The sequence below is a fragment of the Rhamphochromis longiceps genome, linkage group LG10 (assembly GCF_057381845.1).
Source record: "Rhamphochromis longiceps isolate RC_006_pf linkage group LG10, R_longiceps_female_GT1.1, whole genome shotgun sequence".
NCBI lineage: Eukaryota > Metazoa > Chordata > Actinopteri > Cichliformes > Cichlidae > Rhamphochromis > Rhamphochromis longiceps.
Window position 1 is genome coordinate 3,347,657 of NC_140566.1, and position 24,784 is coordinate 3,372,440.

Below are 24,784 nucleotides of genomic sequence, written 5' to 3' on the forward strand. Positions count from 1 at the left end.
TGAAAACTTTCAAAAGAGAAATGAATGAACTTACCAGGTTGCCCGATCTCTTCACATATCTTCCTCCAAGCTCGGTCCTTTTTATTCCTGTCTCGGTACTGAAAGCAGCTGGTGTTGTACAGCTCCGAGTTGTTTGCTACCGCATTGATTAGCCTTCCCCTCCATTGAAGTATGAAAGGCTTTGGCTGGATCTGCCCCTTTGACCTAGGTAACAGCCACGTCACCAGGCTCCTGATTGGTTGTCGCGGCGCGATTTGACGCTGGAGTTCAGATTTTTCCAACTCGAGCGGTAGACGCGAAACGCGCGTATGCACAAAATGCAACACAAAAACTCACGCGCGTGGTTTTATTCGCGAGTCAAACGCGCCAGACGCGCTGCACTGACGCGCGTTTCACGCGTTTTGGCGTTTTCGCGACGCAAATCTGCTTCCGAATTGTCGCGGGACCCGCAATCGCGCGTCATCGCGCCTTTCCATTGACTTTACATGTAAACCTGACGCTCTATTCGCGTCCATCGCGTTCGGTGTGAACACACCGTAAGGGTACATCTTTCGCCATCTTACAATGCTGTGATCGCAGCCATTAACCCTTTAAGACCTACCATAGAACCAAGTCCGCCAGAGCTTATAGTATATTTTTACATGCTGTGGAGCCATTTTTTGGAGCATTTCAAGTTGCTATACATCAATACAACCATTATAGCCCAAATTTTAATAATATGTCTGCATTAAGTGCATAGTAATTACATAAATTGCAAAAAAGTGCAATAAACTACAAAAAAATTTTTAAATCGTTTTTGTTTTTTTAACATATATTTCTAGCTAGAGAAATTTAAGAGGCTTATCCCTCAAAACTGTAAATACAAAAAAGTTGCACAAACTAGTTTCCCACCAAAGGAAATTTATTTTAAGTGTCTTCATAGTTTTATTTTTGAGATACACCAATTTTCATATACTGCAGGAAAAACGAAAAAATATATTATAGTGCAAATTTGCAAAATAACAGCATCTGCATCAAAATAAAATATTTCCAGCAGTGCAATATGAGTCCTCAGCATCCCAGAAACGACACAGAAAGTCATAAAGTCAAACATAACTTTTAAAAACACAAGTATAGGCTCACAAGGCCACGATGGTAAAAAACTACATTTCCGCAAAATGACGTCACTTCCGGTTTCGGGCAGGTCATGCCGGACATGCGATAGTTCACGCTGATGGATCTAGGAAGTGTTACAAACAGCTGATCGGATCGGCAAAGCGTGTTTCTGGAATATTATGTTTTTGTTGCTGCAAGTGCTTTTTATGCAGTTTTGGCAAAGCTATATGTGGAAGGAAACTGTGACCGAGGACAAGCTGACGGTTTCATATGCAAAAAAAATTATTGCGCTAGCTTACGTGGTTGCAGTGCTACCAGGATTTAAAAATAGTTACGCAAAATGAAGCGTGTCCGCTCCGACCGGCTTTAAAGGGTTAACCAACTCTCTGTGAATGTCTTTGATCATTGATCAATGGTGTTTGATCAGTGGTTGTTGATCAATGGTCATGAGAATTTGCATATTAATGATCAAGGAACTGACCTCACAGCCCATTGTTCATTCAGTGGGCTGGTTTCAGTCATTGTGCAAATGTACTGTTTATAAGGGAATGCTACGTCCATATAAACAGAATTACACACACACACACACACATGCACACACGCACACACACACACACACACACACACACACACACACACACACACACACACACACACACACACACACACACACACACACACAACATTTTGGGATAATATTATCATGTTAGCCATTCTTTGTATAATGTTGGGTGCTAAAATTTTAGGGTTCTTCTGTCTCTCCATGTGATCAGATAATGAACATGCTCTGTCACTCTGAGGAGAATGCAATGTTGTTGAACATTTCAACAGTTGTTGAAATGTGGAAGACTGCCAGCAACTTTAAAAAGGCAAGAAAGAATCACCCGCAGATAAGATAAAGAAACACGACATTTAGCTAAAAATGACACAAGATGCTGTGGTCAGAGCTAAAAAACATTATTGAAATTTAAAAAAAAATAGCAGAAACTTTAAAAAAAGCAGTGTCCTGGTCCTGCGTCTATGACCTAAGGTTTTGAGTTCTACTCAGGAGTTTTCTAGTTTACTTATATTATAGTTCTGTATTTTATATTTGTTGTTTTCAGGCTTGTTATTATGTGGTTAAATTGGCGTTTCCTGTCTTCTTATGTCTAGTTTCCTGTGTTAGTTATTGTTGTCTCTCTTTGAAGTCAGTTTTGTCGCTATTTTAATTGTCTGCCACTTCTGTCATGTGTCTGTGTTATCCATGATGTTGTTTTATGAATGTCAAGTTTGGTGTCTCTGTCTCTCTGTCTCTTTGTCTCCCTTGTCCTCGGTTCTCTAGCGTTCGCTCGTGTCTCTAGCTCCCTGGCTCTGTCTGCCTTTCAGCTCTGTCTGCCATGTTTGTGCTTTTGTCTTCCCTGGTCAAGTTGTGTGTCTTAATGTGCTCCTGTGTCTGTTACTTCCTGTTTTACTTTGATAGTCTCCTGCCTCATGTGTACGATGTTCAATTTTGCTTCCATTGTCTCATTAACCTGGATTTGTTCCCTCATTATCCTGTGTTTACGTATTGTCTGAATTTCCCTCTGCTCTTGCTCATGTCATCCATCTAGCTGTGTGCCTGTGTGTCTTGAGCCGAGTAGTTCCAGGTTACAATTGAATTTCAGTTTTTTGTATCTTGTGTTTTGGGAGAGCTCAGCAATAAAGCTGTTTTGGACTTACCCTTGTGATTTTTGGAGACCTGCGTTTGGGTTCTAATCTCCCTGCCACACATCCGATTATGACAAACAGACAAGAGCAGCCAGCAGATAAACTAAAGCATAACAAAATTAAGCTAAAAATTGCAATAACTGGAATAATAAGAACTGCCTCCTCCTGAACAGCACGAACACCAAGAAGCTGCTAATGAAGTTCAGGACCTAAAATACTGTGCCGGTCAATCTGGATAGACAGAGAGCAGATAGACACTGTGCAGAGTAGATGAGGAGGAAGTTAACCAAGATATATATTGATATTTTGCTATATTATGCAATATATATAAAATTTGAAATATTCAAAGCTGAACTTGGTGAATGAGCTTAATTGCAAAAGATTTTCAAAATATCAGCTTAAGTGTGAAAACTGCGAGTACAAAAAAAGAGAAAAATATGCTAAATAAAGCCAACAAAGTATCTAAACTGAGCATTTAGTGAAATTTACATTTTCAAAAAAAAACAACACAAAAAGATGCAAAACCTGGAACTGAAGCTCATAAAGATGAAGAAGAACTGAAACAAGTGCTGAACGAGTGAAAAAGGCCTGAAATAAGCTCAGCCTGAATCTCTAAACTCTAAACAGGCAGTTTCTGATTGGTGGCAGCTTGTGAACACCCCTCTGACACAAACGCACACGCGTATACATCTCCACCAAACAATGTTTACAAATATGGACACACACACGCACCATGGAGTGAACAGTGATTGTGAGAGTGTGGCCTCTGTGTTTCAATGCCAATCATGTCTGAATCAATGTCTGCCTTCTATACAGTCGTTGGTGTGAATCTACTGAATTTGAATCCACCAAGCAGAAGCAGCTTGTTTACTTTTTCGCACCAAAACAACTGTGGCTACTTCATTTAGGAGATGGGACGACTGGAAATAGAGACTTCCAGCTCTGGTTTGAGTGAAATTTGTATCACTTCCCTTTAACTCCCACATCAATGTATCAAAACATAAAAACCTATGTTTCGGTATATAATTTGTGTTGGACGAGTTAAAATTGAGCGAGTAAGAAGAATTTATTTGGACATGAGGAACAGATTCAGAGAGAGTTGTGCACTCTAGCTTAACTGCAGAGAAAACATAGCAAATCACGTGTTTTATAAAAAATCATCATGATGCGACAAAAAACCTGAGCAGGGATTTTATGAAAACGGTAAAAGATAAGCAAAAGCTGAATTATGCCATAATAACCAAATGGTTTGAGAGCATTTTGAGTTTAAATAGTGCTTCTAAGTGAAAGGATGTGGAAATAGTGACGTTTAAAAAACAGCCACGTTTTAACAGATTTCTGGAAGCTTTCCATAACGGGGGCAGAAAATCCATAAAAACCTGAATGTTTTAAAAAGTATAAAAAGTCAGAAATAGCAGAAAATATGACCAGAAAGAGCAGAAGTAGCAAAATACTGTAAAACTTGAATTGCTAAAAGTATGCAGAAGTACGAAAGCTACTTGAGGACGAATAATACTAAAGAATAAAAAGAAACAGGAACACAAAAGTGCATTCATACGATTGTGTTTCTGTTTCTCAACTAGAAAAATAGCCATTTCCTGTGAAAATGCAGTGTGAATTCAGTAATTTATAATAAAATAAAACTTTTTCAGCTGAAAACTGCTGAAGAAGCTGAAGTTACCGCTAAACAACTTATTCAACTGTGAGAAATTGTCAGAAAAGTGGGAAAGAACAGCCAGCATATAAACTGAAGCATCACAAAATTCAGTGACTGGAGTAAAAAGAACTGAACAGCACCAACACCAAGGAGCTGCTAATGGGGTTCATGAGCAGTCTGCATAGATACAGAGTAGAACGACTGTGCAGAACAGATGAGGAGGAAGTTATATATTGATATATTATGCAATATATATTAAATATTTTAAATATTCAAAGCTGAACTTGAGGAATAAGTTTAATTTAATTGAATAAGCTTTTCAAAAATATCAGCCATCTTAAGTGTGAAAACTAAGAGCCAGTGACATTTTATTTTTCAAATGAAAAAAAAAAGATGCAAAATCCGGAGCTGAAGCTCATCAAGATGAAGAAGAACTGAAACAAATGCTGAACGAGAGAAAAAGACCTAAAATAAACTCAGTGTGAATCTATAAACGCTCTATGTAAACAGCAAGCAGTTTCTGATTCAGGGCAGCTAAACACCCCTCACACACACACACACACACACACACACACACACACACACACACACACACACACACACACACACACACACACACACACACACACACACACCATGGAGTGAACAGTGACTGTGAGAGTATGGTCTCATGGCCTCTGTGTTTCAAGCACTCTGAAGTCCGCTGCTTCCTTGCTCGTCTGTACTTCAGTGAACGGGAGAACGCAGCGCGATCATTCTGCAGTTGGAACAGCAGTGTACTTGATATCATCACAGCGCCGCTCCAGTGTTTTTTCTGCCAAGCCCCATAAATATAACTTTGATTAATATTTGCAATGGAAATCACACATGATATCCAAAAATTTGTTAAATTAATACAAAATTTAAGTAGAAAATTTGCTAAGGAAAAAAACTCTTTTAAGCACTTTGGCAAAATTTGCTTTTACATACAATCTATTTCATAATGTCTAATAAGCTTCATATAGTTAAGCATAATTACAAAATGGCGCCGGTGAGGTCGGCTGCCGTGCTGGATGCTCTGCCCCAACTTCTCCACTTTTTGCAGTTTTTTGTCACTTTTTGCTATATCTGCGATAATCTTGCATGGGCATCATGCAAAACACACAAATCCGCTACAGTAGAGACACTTTGGTTTCTATTGGTCTACAATACACGAACATTTCACCATGTTTAACTATATATATATATATATATATATATATATATATATATATATATATATATATATATATATCTACACAGCAAATTCAAAAGTGTTACATTTTTTGGTGTTAATAGTCTTCTTGCAAAAGTAGAGTTAATTTTACTCTAAGCAGAGTCACATTCTTTTAATGTAACTCTGAGGTGTAAAATGATAGTAGTTAAAATCGAGTGTTAAAAATGAGTCTTTCTCTGTCAAATCTGGAGGTGTTACAATGGAAACATTAACTCTTGACCTCTTAACTCTGAACTCCTACAGGGGCTATGACACCAACAGAGTAAATTCACAGACTCCGCCCCCAGCACGGCTCCAATCGAAGCTGAAGTGAAGCCGTTTCAGAACATTTTGCTCTACATGTTTGAGTTGTTTGCCATGCTTGGTAAGTCATTTTTTCAAAGATTGTTTCAATTATTATTATGAGCTTTTACTTCTGTGGCTCTTTGGAGTTGAGACAAAGCTGTGTGAAAGGCATTAGCCATGTTGCTCGCTGATAGCATAATATTCTGTTTTAGCTAGCTGAAAGGTATTGTTTGCGGGCAAATACCACAGCCTTGAAAAAAAGCTTGCATGTGAATTTTCAGTCAAATCTTTGGTCAAATACACCTAAAACAATGTGTACAATGTGAAATGTTGGTGTAATGGTGCTACTTGAAGCCTGAAAACGATCGCCCATAATAAAAAAAAAAACGAGCAAACAGCAGTAGCACACGTCCTGACTGGATTCTACGTTAGCATAGATCCCTCCAGAGTTTTGTGCACACGGTTTAGGTAAAAATGAAAAAGTTTTACATTTAGTTCAGTATTACCTGGCTCAAAGAGGATTCCTTTTTTTTTTTTTTTTTTTTTACTGTGCTGCAATTGTTTACTGGATTATTTGTGCCATTAATTAGTGTCAACTAATTTTTATTCGATCTCCGCACAGGATATGCTTGTGAAGATGGAACATGGGGGAGAGCAGAAGTGCGTTGAAGTTCCACAAAGGGATGAATGAAGGACATGCATATTGTATTGAAGAAATAAGTGTTGAGAATGCTGTTATTTGCATTTACCAGCTCACCTATGTCAGACCTTTTGATAAACAAAATTCTAATGAAAGTGAGAACATGTATACTGTTACATCTTTCAGAAAATGTTTTGAAATTGTGGTGCACAGTTCAGAATAAATGTTTTTCAAAAACCATTGCATCTTTTTAGTAAATGTTTATTTCCAAAAGAAATTTCTAGAAGTTCAGAACAGTAAAATTCCCGCTTTTTAGAATGAATTAGAAGATAACTCTTACGTAGTTAAACTAAAATACTCTTTGAGAGTTAATATATAAACTCTTAACACCAAGTGTTAAATTATCAACTCCAGACAGATTTGGTGTTTAACACTAAATCAGAGTTAACGTACCAACTCTCCAAAAAGAGTTAAATTAACACTCTCTGGTGTGGACCCATATAGACACTTTAATAGTGTTGAAATCAAATCCGACAGTGTTAATTTGGACATGCTGGATTTGCTGTGTGTATATATATATATATATATATATATATATATATATATATATATATATAGAGATATATATATATATATATAGATATAGATATATATAGATAGATAGATATATATGTCAAACCACAATTGCGACAAACCCCTCACGGAGCATCGGGGACTCAGTAAGTCGACCTCGGACACATCGACTGACGCCGAGGGGATTGCAACAAACTGCAGACCTGTTAACATCACTGAGAACCTTTACACAGGTCCTCGTTTCAAGGACTTGAAGCCTCCCCAGGAGTGACAGAGAGAGAGGATGAACGTTTACAGAGGTTTCTGTTAACATGAATGTTCCAAATGTTCAATAAACATATTAAGTTCGTATATTTTCCCTTTTTTCTCGAGTCTGTTTGCTCATGCAAAATGAAATCTGATTAATATAGAATAAACATGATATTTAATCAAAATTAATCCACAGTAACCCTGTGATGAATCTGATTAAACACTTTAATTGTTTGGCAGCACTAATATACACTGAACAAAAATATAAACGCAACACTTTTGTTTTTGCTCCCATTCCCCATGGGATGGACGTAGAGACCTAAAATTCATTCCAGATACACAATATAACCATCCCTCCCAAACAGTGGTCACAAATCAGTCTAAATGTGTGGTAGTGGGCACATCTGCTATATTGAGATAATCCATCCCACCCCACAGGTGTGCCACATCAGGATGCTGATCTGACATCATGAGTAGTGCACAGGTGTACCTCAGACTGCCCACAACAAAAGGCCACCCTGGAATGTGCAGTTTTGTCTCACAGCAAAATGCCACAGATGCCACAAGCAATGAGGGAGCGTGCAATTGGCATGCTGACAGCAGGAATGTCAACCAGATCTGTCGCCCGTGCATTGAATGTTCATTTCTCAACCATAAGCCGTCTCCACAGGCGTTTCAGAGAATATGGCAGCACATCCAACCGGCCTCACAACCGCAGACCTCGTGTAACCACATCAGCCCAGGACCTCCACATCCAGCAGGTTCACCTCCAAGATCGTCTGAGACCAGCCACCCAGACAGCTGCTGGAACAATTGGTTTGCACAACCAAACAATTTCTGCACAAACTGTCAGAAACCGTCTCAGGGACGCTCAACTGCATGCCCGTCGTCCTCATCGGGGTCTTGACCTGACTCCAGCTCGTCGCCGTAACAGACTTGTGTGGGCAAATGCTCACATTTGATGGCGTCTGGCACGTTGGAGAGGTGTGCGCTTCACGGATGAATCATGGTTCACATTGTTCAGGGCAGATGGCAGCTGAGAATGTCCCAGTTCTTGCATGGCCAGCATACTCACCAGACATGTCACCCATTGAGCATGTTCGGGATGTGCTTGACCGGCGTATACGACAGCGTGTACCAGTTCCCACGAATATCCAACAACCTCGCACAGCCATTGAAGTGGAGTGGACCAACATTCCACAGGCCACAATTGACAATCTGATAGACTCCATGCGACGATGTGTTGCACTGCATGAGGCAAATGTTGGTCACACCAGATACTGACCGGTTCTGGGTCCCCAGACCCACAATAGAACAAAAAACTGTAAACTTCCAGGGTGGCCTTTTGTTGTGGGCAGTCTGAGGTACACCTGTGCACTACTCATGATGTCAGATCAGCATCCTGATGTGGCACACCTGTGAGGTGGGATGGATTATCTCAATATAGCAGATGTGCCCACTACCACACATTTGGACTGATTTGTGACCACTGTTTGGGAGGGATGGTTATATTGTGTATCTGGAATGAATTTTAGGTCTCTACGTCCATCCCATGGGGAATGGGAGCAGTAACAAAAGTGTTGTGTTTATATTTTTGTTCAGTGTATATTATATATTAATGTATACTTACCTATTAGTATATAGGTTTTTAAAAAAGTTGCATTTCACAGGAGAGAGCCTGTGCTAACAGACTGAAGAAAACTATTCAAATTCTCTTTGAATTTAAGCATTTAACATTCTTTATGTTTATTCTACATTTCCTTCATTATATTGCATAAATGTCTGTTACAAGCTCAAATATAAAGTTGAAAAAGTGTAATTGCAGCCAGGCTATTGATTGATTAATTGATTGATAATACTTTATTCATCCCGAGGGAAATTGGGTTAAGGCTGCCAGCCTTGCCAGCACCATCTTACCCTTCCGACCATACATACATTACACAAACATCACATGGGGAAGGCAGGTCAGAGAGGTATAACAATGGAAACTGCACAACATGAGGAAAGACGAGGAGAAAAAAAACTCCCCCAGACTGAGCTCCAACAGGGAGATCAATTTGAGAACATCACAAAACACCTCATCTATCCATACATCCATCCATACATAGATATATGGTTTCCAGCTGCCTGAGTCCCTTTACTAATGTTAAACCCACAACGTTTAAGTATTTACAAGTATTTGCAATTAAAATCAAATAGCTGAAAGTGTGCATTGGTCTAACGGATAAGGCACATACCCCATGCTGTGCCTGCAGCTTTCACTGTTCCTCCCAGCAGGTTGCATGTCATACCCTTTGTCACGGTTCTGGGTCCGTTGGACCCAGTATTTTGAGTTTATTGTGTTTTGATTTAAGTTTGCATCAGGGATTGTGTTCTTGTTCTCTTGTCGTGTTATGGTAATGTTTATGTCTATTATTAGAGTTCCATGTTCTGTTTATCTGGGTTTAAGATGTGGGTTTAGTTTCATATGTCATTTCAAGTCTGTCTCTGTCTAGTCTGTGTCTTAGTAAAGTGTGTTTTGTTTCCTGTTTTATTGTGAAGGTCTGCGTCTCATGTGAGTGTGTTCAGTTTTACCTTTGTCTCGTCTTGTTGATTATTCCCAGCTGTGTCCACCACCTGTGTGTAATTCCCCTGTGGTTCTCTGTGTATTTAAGTCATGTCTTCAGTCATTGTTGTGGCTGGTCTGTCTGTGTTTCCACCCTGCGTCATCTGTGTGTTTCCCTGCCGTCACCATCTTGTACCGTCGTCCACCTTGCTTCATGTTTGAGTTCCGGTTTGTACTCAGTAGTTTAGTTGTCTCCAGTCTAGTTTAGTTCGTGCTCCATTTGCTGTTTGTCTATATTTATTTCGTGTCCAATAAACCACCTTCACTCCTCCACTACTGCCTGCAATTGGATCCTCATTTATTATTTTTATACGGCTCATCTCACTCGCCGTGACACCCTTTCCCTGTTTCCTGTTTCCTTACACCAACAACTGACAAACAGAGCCAACAATGTCAAATAAAAATTATCTTAGGAAAAAGAGAGTTAACAAATGATATTTCTGTCTTTATAAAACTATCAGGCAATCGACCCAATACTGCGACTGATAAGAAAACATTAAAAAAATGACAAATACAATATTTCTTATTGAATAATTTTACATGATGAAAATGCGCATAATCAAAGACATGGCTCATGACAGTACCGCTACCATCGCTACTGGAAGCACTTTGAAGGATAAGGAGAAAATAAAATAACATGGGTCGTGCTGGCAGTGTTTGTTTCAAATTGATTTTTTCATTAAATCCCATCAGCTGAGAAAGTGCTCTCTTGATTGGTTTTCAGAATCCTCTTGGCGCAGCACCCGTGTCCATACACATCACTAAGCACACGGGTCTGCCACTTGCTAATGACCTTTGCTGGGGGCAGATGAGTCAGCACACGAACATTGCATGAAACTCAGACATAAAACAATTTTTTAACAATTTGAAGGTTCTTTCATGGAATGATTCATTTTTGATCCATCTACATAATGTAGTATTATTTTCTTCAGCTCAGCCGTGAACAATAGCACTGTGTGCGAGCACTGAAGCATGCCGATGATTGTGCCTGTTAGAACACCAATCAGCAACAACAGGCTGATAGTTTGTTTATATAACACACAACTGACCACTACTACACATTTACTACGGCACCAGTGTTTTAATGTGACTGCAATCTTCTTGTGTTCTTTTAATGTGCCTTTTTTATGGCGTTACCTATAAGAAATGATAGAATAGCTGTAAATCAATTCAAGTACATAATGGGACTTGGCAGTAAAGCTGTGCTGGAAAGAGACGCACATCTACAAATCAAACCAAATGATTCTAATGCAGTGCTCATTATTGATAGACTCTGACTGGTTTAAAGAGCAATGAGTGGAAGGAGGACAGGCAGGCCTCATGCCGCACTTAAAAGGATTGAAAGTGTCTGACCATGTCTTTAAAATGTATGGACGAGCTCATAAACACTATAAATAGGTCTCTCTTGGTATCAAAACTCCCTGAAACATAAATTCGGTTTCAGCTGGGAAATCCATACAAATGTTGTTTGTGCTAATGAGAGTCAAATGGCAGGCACTGCTGGGGGCTATGTGACATGTACACACTGAAGGCATACTGATGAAAGAGCCACAATTTAAAGGGTAACAAGCCTTACAAGCACTGTGTCGCACAGATACACTCATGATATGGAATTTCAATAAATAGCACCATTGACCACAGCTTTGCATTTCTGTGAATGCCCAGCTAACTCTGTGTTATAGCATCCATGTATCCACGGCAAATCCTCATTACAAAGCAGTTCCTATTCCCACCCTACAGTCCTCAAGCCAGGTGGCACACAGACAGCCATAACGGCAACAGTTATTATGTGCTGTGTATTTAATAAAAGTACAATACAGGTATTGCAAAGTAAATTCACTTATCCCTACCTACATAACTGCATAATAACCTGAATCCAGATCTGTGCAGGTGTCCGTGTATGACAGATACCTGCATCGCTGCAGGTAGCCTAATGCATTACTGTTTCTGGTTTTTGATGTTCCTGTGTTTGCACTCATCCCTTTCAGCTGGTTTGAGGTATAAAACTTGAGCTGGGTGCCTTGATGTACTGCTGGCTTGGAATTCTAATAATGAGTGTGCTTTGGGATTTTAAGTCTCTCTGAAATAGTTTTTCACTTCAGTACCTTTCATTTCAGCCTCCTCTTATGGTGCTGCTAAAACCTCCTCTTTTCTTTTCTTCTAAAAAGGAAGAAATTAATTTGCCCTGCTTGGCAGTTGTTAAGAACAATAATATAATGATCACTGGAGTCCTGACTCTAAAGTATATTGTTAAAAACTACGGTTAAAAAGCATCAAATGGATACTCACAGAAACGAATGATGATCCACAGAGTTGGATCCTGTGTTCTGTGCTAATGGTCCTGATAGCGGTGCTGAGGCTTGGGAGCATCAGCTGGGATGAACAGAGGGATCCCTCGAGTTCTCTTTCTCGGGAATGAGCTTGTGTTTGGCGCACATGTGGGCAGCATTGGGGTGACAACTAGTGGATTTCATTCACAGCATCCGGCGGGTGCTATCCAATCATCGGGGAGGGTCGTGTCCCCAGTGCCAGCCTCTATAGAGACAGAGGAGGTCATCCCTCTGGAAGAATGCTGCTTCTCATTGCAAAAACAAAGGCTGGGATTGTCAAGCTGATGGCAAGGGGACGAGGTGGAGGGGCAGCAAAGGCCGGGGGATTCGGGACAATAGAATAAATCACATAAAAAATGTCACAGCCACACAAATGGAAATTTTGCTTGGGGATGAAGCTGGATTTCAAAAAACTGAGAGTTGTTTATCTAAGGCAAAAGAAAAAAAAGCTAGTCACATGGCCCACTAGTCAGACAGTAAGGGCATTTCTTTTCATTTCCTGACAGGCGTATGAAAGGAGTGCACTTTGAATAGACTCTTTTTGCTTGAAAACTCCTAAAGAGAAATAGGGTAAAAATATGCCTACAATCTGAGGAACGCTCATATCAGGAACTAAGGAGGACTGGTACATGGCTGATGGTGCTTACAGCAGGTGGTTTAGACAAGAGACTCTAACTTCAAGCCTGCGTAAGTCTTTTGACATCACACATGGGACACTGCAGTCATACACGTTTGTCTACACATACACTATGGGAAGAAAATGTATGGGGAAACATGACATTGGTAAAATCCCAGATGTAAAGCCACATTCAGGCAATATCAGTAAAACCACAGATGCAATTAGCCAAGAGGAAAAAAACTTACTAGTTCAGCCTTAAAATTGGAAGATACCAGGAGCTGCCATGTACTTTGTGAAAACCACTCATTATGGACAACTGCATTTAAATAAAAGGCAAAAGCTAATTTTAAATCAACAGACATCATCAACAACAGTTAGGTCTGTTTACAAGTAAACAGAGGTATTGGTCCAACTGATAAACCTGTGACAGTGCCTTAGGCGATCAGGACTCACTGATGAACTTGGGAAGGGGGGCCTGTGTAGTCTGATGCCATGGCAGAGATGCTGAAAACCTTAGTACCGTATTTTCCGCACAATAAGGCACACTTAAAATCCTTTAATCTTCTCAAAAATCGACAGTTTGCCTTATAATCCGGTGCGCCTTATGTATAAATTCTGGTTGTGCTTACTGACCTCAAACTGATTTTATGTGCTACATGGCGCTCAAAAATCTGTCAAATGTTTTAGTACGACTTTGGTGGCACTGCGTGATGGAGCCTCGCTGAGTAATCTGGGTCCTAAACTCCATCGACCTTCAGGTCCCAAAGTCAAACGAACACTGCGGCATCACTGAGAGTTAAACACTGGCTAAATTCTTTCATCTTTAATAAAATGATCAGTGTTGCTGCTTTAACATCCAGGCATCCATGAAAACAGAATTTATTAAATTTAACTGAGTTACACCCAGCATTTGTTCACATCAGTTTAAGAAAAAAGGTCAAAGACACAGATTCACAGGGGTAAAATTGTTGGGGTGCCTGAGTCGCTGACCCAGTATTTTGTTTTTAAATATATTTCTTTATTAATTCTTAGGTTTTGGTTGTGATTTCCGTGTTCCCTTTGTAGTGTCTATGGTTTCAGTGTCTGCCTGTGAGTCTATGTATACAAGTTCAGTCTGTTATGTTTCCTGGTTTACTTTGAAAGTCTGGGTTAATGTATTGAGTTTTGCTTCCCTTTGGTCTCGTCATGTATGATTTGTCCCAGCTGTGTTTCGCTTCTGTCTCTCATTCCCAGAAAGCTCCCTCTGTGTATTTTAGCCTTGTGTTTCTCTGTGTCAGTGTCGCGATCTACCCTCATTCTGTACTGTGTGTTCTGTTTATTTTGTATTCTAATGCAGCCAGTTTTCTGTTTTGCCGTCCAGCATTAAAGCTGTATTTAAGTTCACCTGCACTTGACATAAGATCATGACCAGAACATGGACCCCGCAGATTGTTCCGCCTCTGAGGTTGATTCCGAAATGGAGAGGTTGGTTAATTTGCTGGACCGCATCTCTCAGGCCGATAGCTTACAGGCTATGTCTGTGGGACTGAGCGCAGTGGACGCAATGATTAAGAACAACCCCGGCTTCATCAATTCTCCTTGAACACTAAACTGAGCAGCACCATAGCTGCATGGAGGGAGCACGTAAGAGCCAGTGAGCTAGCTATCTTTCTTTCCACGCCAACACAGCAGCACCAGACAGAGTTCTCTGTGAAGCAGCTGCGTTTGCCACAGCAGGACGGCGTTTCTGCTGGAGGTTAACCGCTTCAGTGTGAGGAGCCGGAGGATTTGCAGCCCGATCAACTGGAGCAGTCGCAGCTCAATCCGCTGGATGACTTGCGAACTGGTCCGTCCTCTCTCTCGCCGCCTCCCCCTTCCACAAGGGAAGGCGTCGCTCACGCCGCTGTCACTCCAGGGCTGCTGAGCTAACTTCATCGGTGAGTAAGAGTGACTGTTTGCTGAATGTTCCGCTTGAGCATCCCGGTCCCGAACCTTCTGACATTTCATTCACTGTGAATCAGACTGTTTTCCTCTCGGGATTCAGTTCTGCCCGAACCAACAAACTCAGACACTGTATGTTTGGATTACATGAACATTAAATCAATCAGAGACTAATCAATTAAGTCTGGTCCTGCCTCATCTGGTCCTGCTGCTGCCACGCCGTCGTCTGGTCCACAACCTGGCTGGCTGTAACTCAGGACGTAGAGCAGGTTAGTTGCTGATCAGAAGGTTGGTGGTTCGATCCCTAGCTCCCCCAGTTTGCATTAGGGCTGGGCTATATCATACCGTTCACGGTAATACCGGTGTAATTTTGGGCAACGATAGGAAAATGAAATATTGCAATAGAATATGGGTAAAACGCGCATGCGCAGTGCCTTTGTTTACATACGCACATAGCGGTGACGCAGAATGAGAAGAGCGTAAGCGGATCGTTAAATGTAACTGATGAACCAGAATTGGTTTGTAAAAATCCCGGATTTGCCTCGCCTGTGTTGCTCCGGGCAATCCCCGGAGAGCTTTATGGACAGTTTTTTGAGTTCCAGTGCTCTTCACGGACTTTTGGTTTTCTTGAGCTCCTCGGCTTCTTGTGGACTTGTGTTTTGTCATTTTGTTTCCGTGAGTCTGCACTAGAGCAGGGCGATATGACCAAAAGTATTTATCACGATATACGTTTGAAAATTTGCGATAACGATATAACTGACACTAGACAAAATACTTTACAACTCCACAACTTTATTAGTGCAAAAAACCCCATCAATGTATTTTCACTTAAACAAGCAGCTGTTTTTTATGTGCATTAAAGTTATATAAAAATGTAACAGTGCAAATGCAAATTCCTCGCTGACAGTTTAACCAAAAGGCATTTCCAGTGGAAACTGGCCGACATATCCTCAGCATAACCATGTATAACATCCACAAAACTTAAAAAGGGGTTATACACACACAATACGGTAATATTATGTCATGGTCTCCGTGCCTGCCCGGTCGGCCCCACAAGGCTACAATTGCTGTTTCTGTTCTCTCCCTCTCTGCCTGGGCGGAGCTCACTGTGGGCTCCCGCCCTTGGCCCACACACACACCTGACAACACTCACCCATCATCACCGGGAGCACTATTTGAGGCTGGAACACAGATCCTCTCGTCGCTGGATGATTGTACCCCTAACGTTAGTGTTCTCACAGCTCTTGTGCTTCATATTCGTGATTTGTGATTAGTTGGTGACCTGCCTTCTCGTCTGCCTCAGATCTTCCCCCCCCGGGACCTGCGACCTCCCTGCTGCGGGAACGTGTGTGAGTGTGAGCGAAGAAGACGTGAGCGAGTTACCCTGTGATTCCCCCGGAGTTTTGGATCCCTTCACTGTACATATATTGCACTGGCACTGTAAATAAACTACACCTTGGAGATACCTTACCGCTCTGCGTTTGAATCCCTGTACCAGATCGTGACAGATTATGTTGAAGCACAGTACGTATCACTCCGCGAGGCTCCGCCTACGATAGCCGTAATGCTCCGACAATCCATCAAGCGGTGCGGCTTCGTAGCTTAGCAAAGTTGTACTGAAACATTTGACAGATTTTCGAGCGCCGTGCACATAAAATCAGTAAACACAACCAGAGTTCATACATAAGGCACACGGGATTATAAGGGGCTCTGTCGACTTTCAGAAAAATCAAAGGATTGATTTTAAGTGTGCCGTATTTTCCAAACAACACGGTAATAACGACGGCCCGCTAGCATGCTCTACCAAAAATAGTGCTTTGTTGTGTATCTGACGGACGAAAGCTAAACCAGTTCCACCAGTGAAGCTGCAGCATTTTTACAAACCAGTTCTGGTTCATTGTTTCATTCAACGATCCACTTTCGCTCTTCTCATTCTGCGTCGCCGCCATGTGCGTATGAAAGCAAAGGCACTGCGCATGTGCGTTTTACCCATATGCTATCGCCATATTTCATTTTCCTATCGTTGACCAACATTACACCGGTATTATCATGAACGGTATGATATAGCCCAGCCCTAGTCTGCACTTTGGGTCCACCATTCCTGCCTGCACGCACTTGACAAAAATTGTATCGTGGCACCACTAAGGTGATTCCCAAAGAGCAATTAGTCAAAGGTTTAGCAGGGTGTCCCTAAAAAATTCAAGGAAACCGGACAAGTGGTGGTCAGTTGGCAAGTTTAACTATCAATAGCTGATGAACAGTATCTGAAAGTCATATCTACATACATCTGGATTTTCAATTGATATATCTACTGTTTACTGAAGCCTGATCAGAAATACTCTCAGTTCTCGGCTTTCAAGAAGCCATTCTTAAAGAAGGGAAACCAGGAGAAAAGCATGACGTATGCTAGTTTATACGAGAACTGAAATGAAAACCGATCTTATGGAGTGATGAATCTTAATTTGAAATTTAGTTCAAATTGTCATCAGCATATAAAGAGGAGGTACAACAGTGAGCGTATCTGTCAAACATGGTTGAAGTTTGGTCATATTTGGGGCTGCATGTCAGCCAGTTGTGTTGGCGACCTAGTCAATATAGATCAAATTTAAATGAAGACAATATCTGCTATACAATACCATTCGGAAAAAATCTGATTGGCATCAATTTCATTTTTTAGCACGAAACACAATCCAAATGCAGCAAAAACATGGATGGATGTCAGTGCCTCCACATTACTGAAGCAGCGTGGGATCATCTTGATAGACTGGCACAAAGACCAGCTTTGAATGTCCTTCAACAAGCCTGGAGAACTATTCCTGAAGTCTGCTTTAAGGAATTACGAGAAAGCTTTCCTAAGAGTGTGATGGAGTATTAGGACCACATTAAGAAATAAAAATGTATTGTTCATTTTGAGAATAAGGTTGAAACACTATAACATGAAGATTAAAGTTAGATTGTTATTTCAGGTCAAACAACTGATGCTGAATTATCATTTATCCTTTTCATTGGCAAGCTTAAATATGAAAATTATTCATTCTGAAGATATAAGGCAGCAGTATTCAGGCTCAGTTTAATTTCAAGTGAATGAACCTTTCATATATTCAGTGTCTGTATCCCTGCATCAAATTCCATTCAGTCATCAACAATATTTCTTATTCATTAAAAAGACTGTTTAGAAATGTGTACAGATGATCACCTGTTTGGATTTTTATTATGTGTGTCAGCCTCATTTTCAGCTGGAAACACCTTCCTGTGTGTTTGTGCATGTTATTAGAGAGCAGATGATGGTGTTTAGAAAAAGAAACTATTCAAAATAATGTGCGCATATAAACAGACTAATCAGAGAAGAACACATCTCAGTCCTCTTGATGTGGGCTTCTCTTCATCAATCAAGAGTGTGAAAAAAACTGTCTTTTTTTCTTTCTTTTCTTCTTTTGACATTTCACTGTGCTTGGCATGTTGAGAAGGTTTTTGTTAATAAGGAAAAGTTGAGTAAAAGTATGCACAAGTTTAACCTGCTAGGAAAGAATGTAACATCCTGTGATTTTTATTCCTGAGGTGAGAATTTGTCAGATCAGATTAATGATACTGTGATACAATTTCAAAGGTGTCATATAGAGAAAGAAGAAGCCTTGATACAGTATTAAAACATAAATCCCTAGTCTCACATTCAATAAATATTTTCTTAAGCTGGCCATGACAACACTGACATGTGCTTTTAATGGCAACATTTCTTCCTCTGAAAGTGTTTTTTCTGCTTTAGAATTTGTATAAACACTTATTGGTTTGCAGAGACGTAATTATTGCATCATACATACAAATCTAGCTTCATTGTTGCAGGACGCTGGAGGGGGTATTCATTTTTGGGTTTCTGCTTCAGAAGCCTTATTATGAATGATTGCATGATTGAATCGACACTTTTTTATTATTTTTTACATTTTTGTTAATTTACCAAAATTAATCCAATTACAGCATTAGAACAAAAGTCAGGGAATCCGGAATGTTAAAATTTCCTAGTAATACATTTTTCTTATGCTTATGCAGAAAGCTTGAGTTACATTTCCTGGCAAACAGACTCACACGACTCCATTCATGTTACAGTTTTAGGATTTGAGTTTTGCAACGAAGCAGCTATATTACCTTTTGTCAAGAACTAGAAATATTCTTTTTGAACTTCAATGCATTTTATGCCCCTGTAGAAATGCTATCTTCAAGGATAGCAGTGCATTTTCTTGAAAAGACAATAACAAAGACTTACATGGACAGACTTGGAATTTTCATAGACTTGATAGACTTGATAATGTAATTTAAATACTAATATCAGAAAGCTTATGCTTAAAATAAAAATGCTTACATGTTGATGTATAGAAAGTAATTTCACTTAATTAAACACAACAACATAGGATGGATGAGTATTGCATGGGAATGCCACCAGTAGCTGGAGTCAGAAACCAAGGTGCAAAGTCTGAATGATGTCTTTAAACTGTTTTTTTTTTTTCATCTTTAATGACTTTCAACTTGTGCACACAACTGTTGCTTTTTTAAACTCACTGAAAACTTACACTATACAATAACATGCTTTTGATTGCAGCTGTGGATGGCTAATGAATGGGCAGTTAAATGGTGACTGTATTAAATCAAGTGATAATGAACAATCGCATTACTGTTCAAATCACAAGGCAATTAAGGACTTATGAAAAGTTTAGCATCCTGAAATCCTGATCTGCTGAATCTACATTGCACTGACTTTATTCTGATTATACCTGATAGATGAAGCCGTTAACTCTGACCTCCACATACACAAACTTTCTACAGATGAAATAGAATTACTAAAGTGAATTTCACATCAGCAAGTGGGATGTTTGGGTTTGGAGGGGAAAAATAAATCAGATAAGCCTGAGATATCTAAAACCTGAGAAATAGTTTTAAAAGAATTTAGTATATATGAGTTATTAAAAAAGTGTAGCAAGTGAGAGTTTAATAATTTTATATGTGGGTGTATGTGATTACAGCTTTCTACTGTGAAGATGTTTACAAGTACAGACGGTGTGAAGTCTAACATTTCAGTGAAAGCGTTAATGAGTACCGGATAGTGCTGTGCCAACAGTACATTTCACAGCTCAGACAGGCAAAATGTTCCTACTTTCAGCACAGTTTGTGTTTGCAACAAGCATCATCTTATTAGTTTAATTAGAAAATCATCAACTCTGGAACCATACACCCTGCAGTCGGGAACCGATGAGATGTATATATCACAGCTCATAATGATACTGAGATTGCTATAAGAAAATATAGACTAAACAATAAACACCGTGACACTAATAAATGAAGTCTTTACAATATTTGTGAAAGAACGTGTTCTAAAGAACATACTGAGAGTGGTATTATAATAGGATACTACCATTGCAACTAGTCCGTTTGGGACATTTCTTCCTTCCTGGTTATTCCAGCATCAGCTTTAAGTGGTGTTATTGCAAAGTGGAAGCATTTAGGAACCCCAGCAACTCAGTGGCAGACCTCATAGTTACAGAGCAGGGTCACTGTGCTGAACTGTCACCAACACTCTGCTGACTCAATGATTGCAGAGCTCCAAACCTCCTGTGGTATTAACATCAGCACAAAAGCGGTGTCCTGAGACACCTTGGCATGAGTTTTCATGGACGAGCAGCTCCTGTAGGTGTAATGTGTAAATGCACAATAGCGTGAAATTTAAGCTAAATTCTAAAGAACAGTAAGGAAGCATTAGCCTGAAATTGTAATTATAACATTAGAGATCTGAAGCCTTGGCGGCTCTGAGGATTCATTTTCTGTCCACCATTTAACAAGGAAACATGCTGCACTGTTACTGTATCTAATTATGCACACGACCAGCCTCCTCATAGAGTAATGTATTGCCAGCTATCAGCCTTTGGAGCCTGATATAAACAGCAAGCCAAAAACTCCAACTCTACTTGGCAATCAAGTACTTTTTGGCCACTACAGTCCTACATATCAAGGCAAATTGTACACATGCCATTCTACATCTACAGTTTGTTGTGAAAAACCCACATAGCATTGTAATAATATAATTGCCATTTAAAATCATATGTACCAAAAATAAGATGCCAAAGCAGTTGTCACACCTCAGGCTGGAATTAACTGAGAGCTCAGGGAGAGCGAGCTTCTCTGCAATACCTTTATGTAGTCTCATCCTCGCATGATGGGGAACCTTCATCAAACACTCTTAATAAAATTCGTTCAAAGATTTATACAGTCATTTGAAATGAAATGTGGATTTAGATTGTTGTCTGTTTTCATTTCCTCTCTATAGAGAATGCTGAACAACCTTCTTGTGCTGCCTGGGCAAAGCACGAGGCCACCCCACTGACACTAACAATGAGAAGATGAGGAGTGAAAGTGTTACACTGTCAAATAGCAGCAAGACCTTGATGCCAGCTCTTGCTCTTGACGAAGGCGGTCGCACTTTTCTCCTCCTCCTCTAACTTAGCTTTCCTGCTTAGCCTCTTATGTCCTTGTCTAGTCTCGTGTTTTTTGTATTACTTTTCCCTGGAACACTCTCTCACAGTCTGTTCTCTAAAACCTAAAAGAGGAATTATGGATTTGATCAACTGGTCCCTAAATGCAATTGACACCCTTTTCTCAACGAGAAGTTTGGGCTTGGGTGAGCCTGACTGCTGAAGATATCTACCTATTTGGAACCATGGTAACAGGGTTCTTGCTGATCGGAGCTGGCTTGGCCCTGACTTATCAAAGAATTAAGAAAGCGGAACCGGCTGTTCAAACCTCCACAAGGCTGCCCGCTGGGATTGAAACGATGGACGAGGCGTGAGTTTCTCAAAACGGGCTCATTGAGTGCAGCACGGATAAGATCTTGGAGAAGCTTACAGCTGCCGTGAATACTCAGAATAAGATCTCTGAGTGCAGACTGGATTACATCTTGGGGAGGCTCACTGTGGTCGTGAGTTCTCAGAATCGGCTCTTTGAGCACAAGAATGACAACATCACTGAGCGCAAGTTTGATAACATCATGGAGAAGCTCACGGCTCTCCAACGGCAGATTGAGAGACCAGTGTTGGACTGTTAGAACTGCTTTGAAATTCATATGAGCTGTTCGCACTAAAGTAAAAAGCACCATCACTTCATGCGGAGACCCTTCGGCTCCCGCCTTGCGACCGCAGCTGGCGCCGAACAAAAACACCCTGATAACGACTGTGTTTAGACTGTTCTTCCCATTCCATGCAAGGCCACCTGGGTTGGCTGGAAGACTGTTTACTTAGCCTAGCAGGGCGAAGGACACTGTCTCAGCTGAACTCTGGACACACACACACACACACATATACACTGATATGCACACACTCATCCCCCCCTCCCTTTCCTTCGATGCTTGTTCCCTCCTGGGAACACGGCGGGTCTGAGCCCACGCTGGAATGGTAGCGCTGGGCAGGATGGCTGCTGTGTTTGCTTCGGATTACTCCTCACCCCCCACCCGACCCTGTGACTTGTCACGCGTTCCATAATGTTGTGCTGTGGACATTTATGTGCTTTTTGTGCAGAGGAGTTTTTTTGTTTCCTGTTCTCATGCTGTCCTCCCAGGAGCCCAGCATGAGTAGAGGTCTCTTTTTTTCCTCTTGTACTTTCCCATTGTAGTGTATATTTCAGTGTTTTTTTCTGTAACGCTACCGATCTCCGACCTGTATCCCCATGTGATGTCTGTGTTGTGGGGGGGGGGGGTGCCCTATTTCACTGCAGGGCAACCTGCACATGGCGAATAAAGCCTTGATTGATTGATTGATTGCAATTTAAAGAGTTTGTATGTTTAAAATATGTTTAACATTGGCAACTGTTGTCAGCATAATATGCAACCACAAAATCACCACTGGCACCGTCTACGCCTACTCTCATTCACTTTGGTTTTGGGCACACCATAATCCGATTACAGCCTCTAGTTGGAGTCCTTCTGTTAATATTCCCTTTTTTTTTTTTTTTTTTTTTTGCTGTTTTGCATACTTGCATATTTGATGACGGAGTAAAAATTTATCTGCTTGTTTTCCCCGAGGCAATCAGTATTCATCAAAATTCATGTCTTATCGGTGTATCAATTAATTTAATATGGCCTTAATGAAGTAGTAATTATTTTAAGCTACTTATGTGACCATTCTTATAACGGAAATCAAATCAGCAGCCAGAGGCAAATGACAATCAGTTCCATCAAAACTCAGTGTATACATGAATTGTAATATTCTGCAAGACATGTAATGAGATAATCCAATTATTCTTATGATCAAAGTGAGAAACAACAAGTCTCTGCAAGTGGTTTATGCTCATTTAGCAGCTAGTGAGTTGCAGTGAAGTGACATCACAACATGCTTGTCTTTACATCTGAAAGATAACTGGTAATATTCTCTAACAGGAGATCAGTGCAGATTGGGATGAATTAAAAACCAGTGCTGTCCCGACCTTTAAAAAGAGAGTGGTGCAATCAACATGAAGTACAGACTTAAAACAACTGGAAAAGTCAAACTATAGGGATAAAACCACATGTATTATTCATGTGTGTACAACCCTCATGTTAAATTTAAATAAATTAGCATTCACTCACATTTCGCTGAATGGAAGTTTGTCCCCACCCCCGATATCCACACATAGAGGCAATTTTATCTTTCAGTGGCTTTAAAAATAGACTCAAAACAATCAGAAGCACATATACAATCATCCTACAATCAAGAAGGAAATGTATGCACACAGCCGCAGCCGTTTCCATTATATACAGCCACTTTATCCATGCCACTCATCCTGATTACAAAAACACATAGATACACAATATGCATACATTAACTTGTTTACTAGTTTCCCGGTTGTTGCGATTGCTTCGGGGGGGACTTTAAAAGTAGTGCAATAACTTTTAAGTAGACCGATCTCAGATGCCAGAATGGGTCATTTAGTGGAAGAAGGACACACTGCTGCTCCACTTCACCGATACTGAAGAGGGGGTTTATCCCATTCAGGCCCCGGCTCCTTCAAGTTCAGCTTTAACTGGATGTGGAGGATGTGCTTGGCAAACAGACACGCTGCTGCAATGTTGTTTTTGGAAAAGCAGAATCATTTTAATGCAGCGCTATTACTGCACTACACAGTATCACAAAGCAGCTGATAAACTGCAGCATCTGTTTATCGTTTGTTTCATGTTTAATCATTTATAAGTATCTGGATCGTTTTTGAGTGTGGGAAAATTTGGTCGATTTATAATGTTATGTGACCTCAGAGCAGCTTGGTATTTAGGGGCAACAACACTATGGGGAAACTGCCAAATGACACTTTATCATGCTGACATAATGAATAACAACTGGCCTAATAATAATTCATTTATTTTTTTAAAATATGGATGATTCGAAAAAAAAGAACAAGTTGAGAAGTGGGCTGGGTAATAAATTATTTGTAAATGTAGCAAAACTACAATATTAAAATAACAAGTCAGGCTAAAGACCCCAATGATCAGCTGATCCCCTATGAGCATATGATACACACATGTAGTTTTGTAGTCTTGTGTAATTCTGTTCCTGTGAATCAAAATTACTTCAGAGATGTTACATTTAATCAAATCTGAGTTCTAAAGAAAAGGGCAGAGTGTAGTTATAGGGGCTGAAAACTGCAGCATGTTTGAAATAAACTCAAACAAGACTTGGCAAACGCATCACACCATTACACTTACAGTATGTTATGCCTATGTTTAATTTGGATGTGTGAAAATATACATGTTGTTGCTCGGTTTCAACACTTTTAATTGGAATCATCAGCCAGAAAATGTGCAATGACACAACCAATGATGAGCCAATCAGCAGTTCCCAATAACAAAATGTGCCAAATATTGTG

General features: G+C 40.3%; 1 protein-coding gene across 1 annotated transcript in view; it reads right to left on the reverse strand.

The window, feature by feature from the left end:
- The window catches only part of b3gat1b (beta-1,3-glucuronyltransferase 1 (glucuronosyltransferase P) b), a 52,515-nt gene extending 40,062 nt beyond the window's left edge, over positions 1-12,453 (reverse strand). Inside the window, exon 1 of the mRNA XM_085419524.1 lies at positions 12,335-12,453. The gene's annotated coding sequence lies outside the window, so the exon portion shown is untranslated. The remainder of the gene's footprint in view (positions 1-12,334) is intronic.
- Positions 12,454-24,784: the final 12,331 nt, after the last annotated feature.